The sequence below is a fragment of the Symsagittifera roscoffensis genome, chromosome 8 (assembly GCF_963678635.1).
Source record: "Symsagittifera roscoffensis chromosome 8, txSymRosc1.1, whole genome shotgun sequence".
NCBI lineage: Eukaryota > Metazoa > Xenacoelomorpha > Acoela > Convolutidae > Symsagittifera > Symsagittifera roscoffensis.
This window is the reverse complement of record NC_087069.1, coordinates 51,404,771-51,414,052: the sequence shown is the minus strand read 5'-3', so window position 1 is coordinate 51,414,052 and position 9,282 is coordinate 51,404,771.

The following is a 9,282-nucleotide window of genomic DNA, read 5'->3' as shown; positions in this document are numbered from 1 at the left end:
ACATAGGCGCACAGCGTTAATGCAAACCTCACTTGATGGCGCAGCTCAAAAATGGTTTTCAGTTTTACCTATAGATAAAAAATCAGAGTGGAAAAGATTCACACAAAAATTTTCAAAAATGTTTGATTCAGAAAGGAACAAACATTATCGAAAAGTTTTATGCAGTGAAATTCGTAGACTACCAAACGAAACGATCAAGCAACTAGCACTAAGGGTCGAAACACTAGTCCGAAAAGCATATTCACTAAACACTCATGATTATAAAAACACAAAAGTGACAGAAATTTTAATGATGACTCTAACACCTCAATTGCGAAAAATAGCAATTAAAAAGAGAGTATCACATCCCTCCTCAATTCGAGAGCCAGATCTAGGTTTTACAAAAATAGTAAAAAAACTAGAACAAGCGGAAAAAACTATGAAACTAGAAGAAACAGAAAATCTCAAATTCAAATTACAATGTGTTAATAATAATAAATAACTACAACACAAATAAATAATATACACAATTCAGAAACAGATTTATCCCAAAAACCACTGAAATTTTGAATATATATGAGAAAAATCCAAATTTTAAAAGTAAACCATCATTCAAAAAATGGTGTAACTATCGTCGAAGATATAGCATTGCTGAATGCAGACAAAAACAGCAAGATAATCAGAAAAAACCACAAAAGTACCAAGAACCGAACAAATCATTTTATCAATACATGAAAAAATATCAAAACCTACCAAATAAAAATTTTCACAGTAATAATAGTTCTGCAAAACCACTCCCAAATAGCTCAAATTATTCAAGAAATCAATCACCTTATAACTCTAACCACAGAGGTAGATCACCAGATCAAAGAAATTCACGAATTTCCTCAGAAAACAGATATAGTCGATGACACAGTCGAAATACTCAATATCTAAATAATTATTCACGATCAAACTCAAATAGACCGAACTATTCTTTTGATACCAGTTCTCATTCACACTCTAGAAATAGAAACTGTTCAAATGACAGATCACGAAATTCATCGTACAATAGATATAGAAATTATTCTAACTATAGAAACAGAAGCTATTCAAACAATCGAAATCAACGACATTTTAATCGATCACGAGATTATTTAAACAATAGATCAAATCAACAAAGCTCTAATTATAACAATAATCCAAATAGAATACGAGAAAAATCACAAAATATGAATTCAAACAATAACAATAGACAAAGAAACTACTCTCAATCACCTAATAGAAATAACACACGTTATCCAGATTTCAAAACAAGTATAGAAGTAATACACCAGAACATCAGAGACAAATAAATCAAGTACAAACAACTGAAGAAACAAATTCAGAACCCCCTGGTATTGATAACACAGAAACTACTGAATTACAGACAGTGAATCACTTTAATTGTGAATCTAAAGACGGTGAAAGTGATACAGAAAACACAATTTTAGTCAACTTGATAGAAATTGAAAATGATTATGAAACCGTTACGTACGAACAACTTTTTCATTCAAATATCTACGAAAATCAATTGGAATTACTTGTAGACTATCACACTAGACCTAGAAGTAATAACATACCAATCGAACAAATAGTAAATGAAGTAACGACATCCTAACAACTTGAAAAAGAACAAGTACCATGTTCTAGTACACATCACATTTACCAAAATATACCAAAAGAACCACCAAAAGAAAAAATGAACAATCCCTTTTCTTTTAGAAAGTCCAAAAAGTAAAGAATTTCAATCACCAGACCTTGAAATAGCTTTTTTAATAGACTCTGGAGCAGAATCGAACATAATTAAAATCCCAACTTGGAATGAAATCAAATTTCTACACCCGAAATTAACAACTGTAAAAACAGCCAGTAGACTAGCAACAGCACAAGGCTCAACCTTAACAAATTATGGTAAAATTCAATTTTTCCTCGTTCCCACTAAGACAATTGAACAAATTCCTAAAAAAAACAATTTAAACAAACATTCCACATCACAGATAAAAAGCACAATATTATTGGAATCCCATTCATCACAAATTACATACCAACTATTGATATACTAGACAGCAAAATTAATTTAAAAGATAAATATACAAGAATGCAAAACACTGCTTTAACAATCTTCCAAAGAATGAAAAAACAACCACCATTCTTTTCAAAATTTTACCCCATCTATGATAAAGAAAGAAAACTTTTCAAACACCTCTCAGGATACTATTACAAATTTCCGATTAAACAAGTTTACCAATACGACAAAAATCGAAACAGACAACATCTCTATAAGTCTGACTTTGGATTTAGACCAATTCATAAATTTTTATGTGTTACAATTTCATCCAAAAAATACATGAAAAACTCAAACTCCGATCTCATCTCTCTACTTGTATATAATAATTCATTCTACATCTATATAATAAGCAATGAAAAAAGGAACACAGACTATTTTACGAAAACAACTTATTTTAAACCAACATTCAAAATATCACTCTATACAGAACAACAACAAAAATTCTTGACAATGTTCAACACTCTCAAATAACACAACGAATTTGAAAAATTAGCCGATTTACTGTTAGGATATCCAACAGTTTATGCAACATCTAAATTTGACGTTAGAAAAATAAATTCACCACTTCATTTATTCTTGAAACCTGAAAAACAAAGAGCAAGTAAAGTAGCAATTCACTTACATGACAAAGTCAAAAGATAACTTGACATTCTAGAACAATACGAAATCATATCTCCAGTAAATAAAGAAGAACAACCAAGAGGAAACACCTTTATTAACCCTGTTATTATTCTCGCTAAAGGAGAATCACTAAAAAAGTTCTATATGCTAGATACCTCAATTCACTTATTAATAAATCCAAATGTAATTAGCCAATAGAACCAATTCAAGTAGTTTTAACAAATATACACGGCAAGTACTTCACAACCGCAGATATGAATAGTGCATATAACCAAATGCCACTAGAAGAATAATCACGACGATTAACACAATTTGTTATTGGAAATCAACAATACGAAATTAAGAGATTATTCTATGGCATATCCATAGGACCAGCAGCCTTCTCAGACTTCATGAGTAAAATTTATCGACCACTCATACTTTATAAAAAAATGCAATCACATCTTTAGACGATTTTTTTTCAGATAACTCACATTTTTTCTTAACACGCGTAAAATTTCATGGACTTATCATAGAGAAAGACCTTATAACCCCACTGAAATCACGACTTGATGCAATTCAAAAACTCCAACCACCTACAAATAAAAAGAAAATCCAAAAATTCCTTGGAATAATAAATTTCTTAAGTAAATACGTATATAAAATGCAATTATACCTAAGACCATTCTATAATAATCCCAGACAACAAATTAATTTTGAATGGACAACAGAACATCAAACACGATTTGAAGAAATCAAAAAACTTCTCACTAAGTAGATTTCAAACGCAATTCCAGACCCTAATCAACCTATTTATGCAACGTGCGATGCTTCAAATTTTGTTATCGGTGCAGCATTATTACAATCACACAAGGGAACAAATAAAATGAATCTTATATCAGCAAATTCTCGCCTATTTACACAAGCTAAATTAAGACTCTCTACTCTTATGAGAGAATGCACAGCTATCAAACACACTTTAACAGAATATGAATTTTTGATACTTGGATCAAAACATCCAACAGTTTTATTTACAGACCACAAACCTATTACTTTTGTTTTTACACAAAAATCAAATCCAAACCATACAAATTATAGATTTCAACTAATCCTAATGAAATTTCCAAACTTACACATAGTATGGACAGCAGGAAAAAACCTTGCACTACCTGACACTCTTAGTAGAAATACACCACCCGAACTACTAACAAAAAAAACAACAATTGAAATACCAAAAAACATAAAATTCCATATCGCTTAATATGAAACTTCACCACGATTAGATTGTAAATATGCAGTAAAAACTGACATAGAACAATCACAAATAAACAATCTACAATATTTCCCACTCTGTTTAGATTGTCAAAACAACCATTATGAAGTTGATTTATTCGGCACATCTACATTCAAGCCAATTCCATATTCGCATTGGATCAACAATAACACTCAACAAAAACGCATTAACCAACAACCACATAAGAAGAACCCATTCCTTTTAATAGAAAAGGAAAACCTAACTGATACCATAAATTTATCAGGACCGTTACCAAATGATTCAAAACACACGACAAATTACGTTTTTAATCTACATGACCCACTTGACACAAAACCCCTATCAAAAATAGAAATAGAAAACATTTTCCTACCAACAACAGAAAAAAAATAACACTGGAATTATTACAAAAATACCAAAATTTTGGCCCGGTGTTTAGACAGCTAAAATCATGCTACAAATACAAAACTAAGCCAAAGCTGATACCACAATCTTAGGAACCAAAACACTGCTTAGAAACTTACGAAAATTCAATAACAATACTGAAAATGAAAACACAGACTTTTTAGATTATCAACTAACTAATTTTAAAGTACCATGTCTACCAATAAAAATGATGTTAATAGCATTCAAAACTTCACATACACTCCACGCGAAAGGACATTCAGGATCAGAGAAGACATACTCTAATTTTATCCAAAGTTTTCATTTCCCCAATGCACCAGTTTGGATCAAAGTATTATGCAACAATTGTATAACATGCCAAAAATAAACCCTACCCAAATCAAAAACAAATCGCTATAATAATCCCAGACAACAAATTAATTTTGAATGGACAACAGAACATCAAACACGATTTGAAGAAATCAAAAAACTTCTCACTAAGTAGATTTCAAACGCAATTCCAGACCCTAATCAACCTATTTATGCAACGTGCGATGCTTCAAATTTTGTTATCGGTGCAGCATTATTACAATCACACAAGGGAACAAATAAAATGAATCTTATATCAGCAAATTCTCGCCTATTTACACAAGCTAAATTAAGACTCTCTACTCTTATGAGAGAATGCACAGCTATCAAACACACTTTAACAGAATATGAATTTTTGATACTTGGATCAAAACATCCAACAGTTTTATTTACAGACCACAAACCTATTACTTTTGTTTTTACACAAAAATCAAATCCAAACCATACAAATTATAGATTTCAACTAATCCTAATGAAATTTCCAAACTTACACATAGTATGGACAGCAGGAAAAAACCTTGCACTACCTGACACTCTTAGTAGAAATACACCACCCGAACTACTAACAAAAAAAACAACAATTGAAATACCAAAAAACATAAAATTCCATATCGCTTAATATGAAACTTCACCACGATTAGATTGTAAATATGCAGTAAAAACTGACATAGAACAATCACAAATAAACAATCTACAATATTTCCCACTCTGTTTAGATTGTCAAAACAACCATTATGAAGTTGATTTATTCGGCACATCTACATTCAAGCCAATTCCATATTCGCATTGGATCAACAATAACACTCAACAAAAACGCATTAACCAACAACCACATAAGAAGAACCCATTCCTTTTAATAGAAAAGGAAAACCTAACTGATACCATAAATTTATCAGGACCGTTACCAAATGATTCAAAACACACGACAAATTACGTTTTTAATCTACATGACCCACTTGACACAAAACCCCTATCAAAAATAGAAATAGAAAACATTTTCCTACCAACAACAGAAAAAAAATAACACTGGAATTATTACAAAAATACCAAAACTTTGGCCCGGTGTTTAGACAGCTAAAATCATGCTAAAAATACAAAACTAAGCCAAAGCTGATACCACAATCTTAGGAACCAAAACACTGCTTAGAAACTTACGAAAATTCAATAACAATACTGAAAATGAAAACACAGACTTTTTAGATTATCAACTAACTAATTTTAAAGTACCATGTCTACCAATAAAAATGATGTTAATAGCATTCAAAACTTCACATACACTCCACGCGAAAGGACATTCAGGATCAGAGAAGACATACTCTAATTTTATCCAAAGTTTTCATTTCCCCAATGCACCAGTTTGGATCAAAGTATTATGCAACAATTGTATAACATGCCAAAAATAAACCCTACCCAAATCAAAAACAAATCGCAGAAAAACAACTGATGTCACATAACAAAATAACTGACCCAAATAAAAAAGAAATTATACGTCATCGAAATAACCGATTACCCTATTACCCAAAAGAATATGCACTCCGTGAATTAACACAATTATATTCTTTCACAGGTTTAAAAACTGTTCAAAACAATTCAGAAAATGAATCGAATCAACACACTAAAAAAACAAATGAGTTCGAAAACAGACCAACAATATTTAGTTCACCGAACATCTCCTAAACAAAAAATACAAACATCTCAGAAAGAAAGAAAAAAAGAAAATGACTATAAAAATCCTTCCACAGGATCAAAAGGAGAAATTTGAACATAGAGAATCATCACGACTTAGAAGTCAGCCAAGAAAAAACTACAAAAGCTTCATTCCTCAATCTTAAACACTGAAGAAAGTTGAATTTTCATTTTTTATTATCAAAATAATTTTTTCACATTTTCAAAATTACATGCCGAAAACACTCGAATAGATCTTATTCAAAATAAGCCAATAGGAACCATTTCGAATCACCTATTTGTTTATAGCGACACGACTTTATTAGCCGACACATATTGACCTCTAAGCATAGCTATAACTATAATTTTAAGACCTTCAGGTCAAAAAAAGCAAACCGCTACAAAATGACAACTAAAAGAAACATAATCTCGTTATTACAACCCTCCTCTATCAAGCAGTACAAAGATCAACAATATTTTCCCAACTTAGCACTCAAAAACCCTCCAAGCAAAAGTATTAAATTAGCCTAAAGAACAAACTGCACATGATCATTTAGCTTTGAGTACGAATATTTCTTGGACACCCCCGATTGTTCCATAAACAAAAACAAAACTAGGAAGATCTCCCTGACACCTCAAAATAACCCCTCAACAACATTTGACAAAACCCAACCCACTTGTCAAAAAAACCAATAAATAATCCGACCACACTCGAATTAAGCCCCAAAAAAATTAAAAAAGATTCGACAAACAAAAGCATTTCTTAAATTCTTCTTTGTACAACAGTCATTAAATTTAAACAAATCTTTTCAAACTTTTTCAGAAAACTTTCAAACCTTCTAAATTTTTTGATAATATTTTTAAGGAATATCATAGAAACTTTAATACTTCTTTTCATAATTTTTTGCATTCTTTTTTAAACTTTCTACTCACTATTTGAAGTCTATATCTCCTCTGTTTTAATAACTGATAACTGTTTTAATAATTTAATAACTGTTTAATTGTTTCGCAATTTATTTAGTAGAACCGATGTTTTTCTACTATTTATAGTTTATGTCACCTTTTTAACATCACTGATTCTGAAAAGATGTAATTGTATAAAAAAGGCAATCATCATATTCGCATTAGCTACCATTCTCTTGTTTCTTTTCATTGAAGAATATTGGAATAAACATAAATTTCCATCATAAAAAATTCAACTCTTAGAAATTTTTCAAAATTGCTAATCAACAACCCCCACACCAGTCCCCACCAACAACTTCCCAAGAAATTCCAACAACCCCCACAAGTAGCCAAAATCCCCAATCATCTACAAGCATTTCCTTTCAGGAAAATCCATATACTTTTGAAGAAAGACACGCACCATTAACTGAACCATTAGAACCAGTTGTTCGCCAAGCACCCTTAATTGAACCACAAGACGATTCAACCTATAACATCTACCCATATCTACAACAAGACCTGTATAGAGTAAGACACATAAGCCCAAACCAAAACACATACAAACTAAATAGACAAATTATACATCATAGACGAAACAGAAATTTTCAAACTCCCAGAGTTCAATTTAATATGCCTCAGTCACCAACATCAAGTCCCTTAGACCTTTCTAGTAGCAAACTACCAGATACACCTCCAGCTGCTTCACAATAAAGCACTTCAAATATTCCATCCGATTACTTAGGTTCAACCCCCACATCAGAACGAATTAGAGAAAACTCTTTTAATAACCCAACAACCACAGAACGCCCTCGATATTGAGTAACTAACAAGTATCCTCACGGCGAACCAAATTTAGTTAACAACCCAATTGACGTTTCATTCGATGAAACACTATCAACATTACCCAATACACTTTCTCTTCCTTCAACATCTTCTTTAAGCCAAATATCACCATCAACTTTTCCCCTATATTTTCTTACAAATCTTGATTCACGATATCAAGATCAATCATCTCTGAATATACCACTACGATTAGATTGGAATACATTCGTAGCACCCCACCATTATTTGGTCAACATCAAGAAAGTAATAGATTACACAACTGGGCACTAAATAGATCACAATATTGACACGATATCCACAAAGATATACAGGAACATAACATCCAAATACTACAACAAAGCAGTCTTACACTAAAACTCGAACTTACAGTAAGACTTAATAACATTGATCAACACCCATTTCCATAAGACCTCCTAATATAACAGCTCAATCTTTACCTCCCCCATTTCTAACAACAGAAATAATAAATAAATACGATAGATATACAAAAAAGGCAATCGGATATATCACTTTTTATAACCCATTCTCAGGATTGTCATACACATGTATATTCTAAAGATAGTCACATTTCAAAACCTTCTTTTTCTCATTTTTTCCGAACCAAACCAAAAGCCTTCTCCTCGCACAGGAACTTAGGACTTATTTGTAACTCACTACGATTTTGAAGAAAATGAACAAAAAACATTACACAAATATGCTCTAAATCAGTTAACACAATGTGAATCCGAACCAAAAGCTATTGAAACCACAAATTTAATAGCTACATTATACTCAAAAGCCCGAGCATCAACACTACACTAACAGTATATAAGTTTACAGCAACATTTTCCGAAAACTAGACCATGAATCTTTCTTTCAAAGTAACATCGAAAGATTATTACAACTCAGCCCTTAAAATTTTAAAAACGAAGTAAAACGACTAAACCTAACACCCAACGAAGGCACACACAAAAATTTTGTAATTTTTCAAGTTTTCCCAGACGTAGCACATCAAGCAGAACTTTAAAAACACCAAGGTCACATAAGACTAGATACAAAATTTCCCTTCCATGGAGCACACGGAAGATTAAGATTGATCTGCTTGATAAAAATTGAATACCACACATTGGAATAAATAATCCCTCAAATTGCAAAGCAG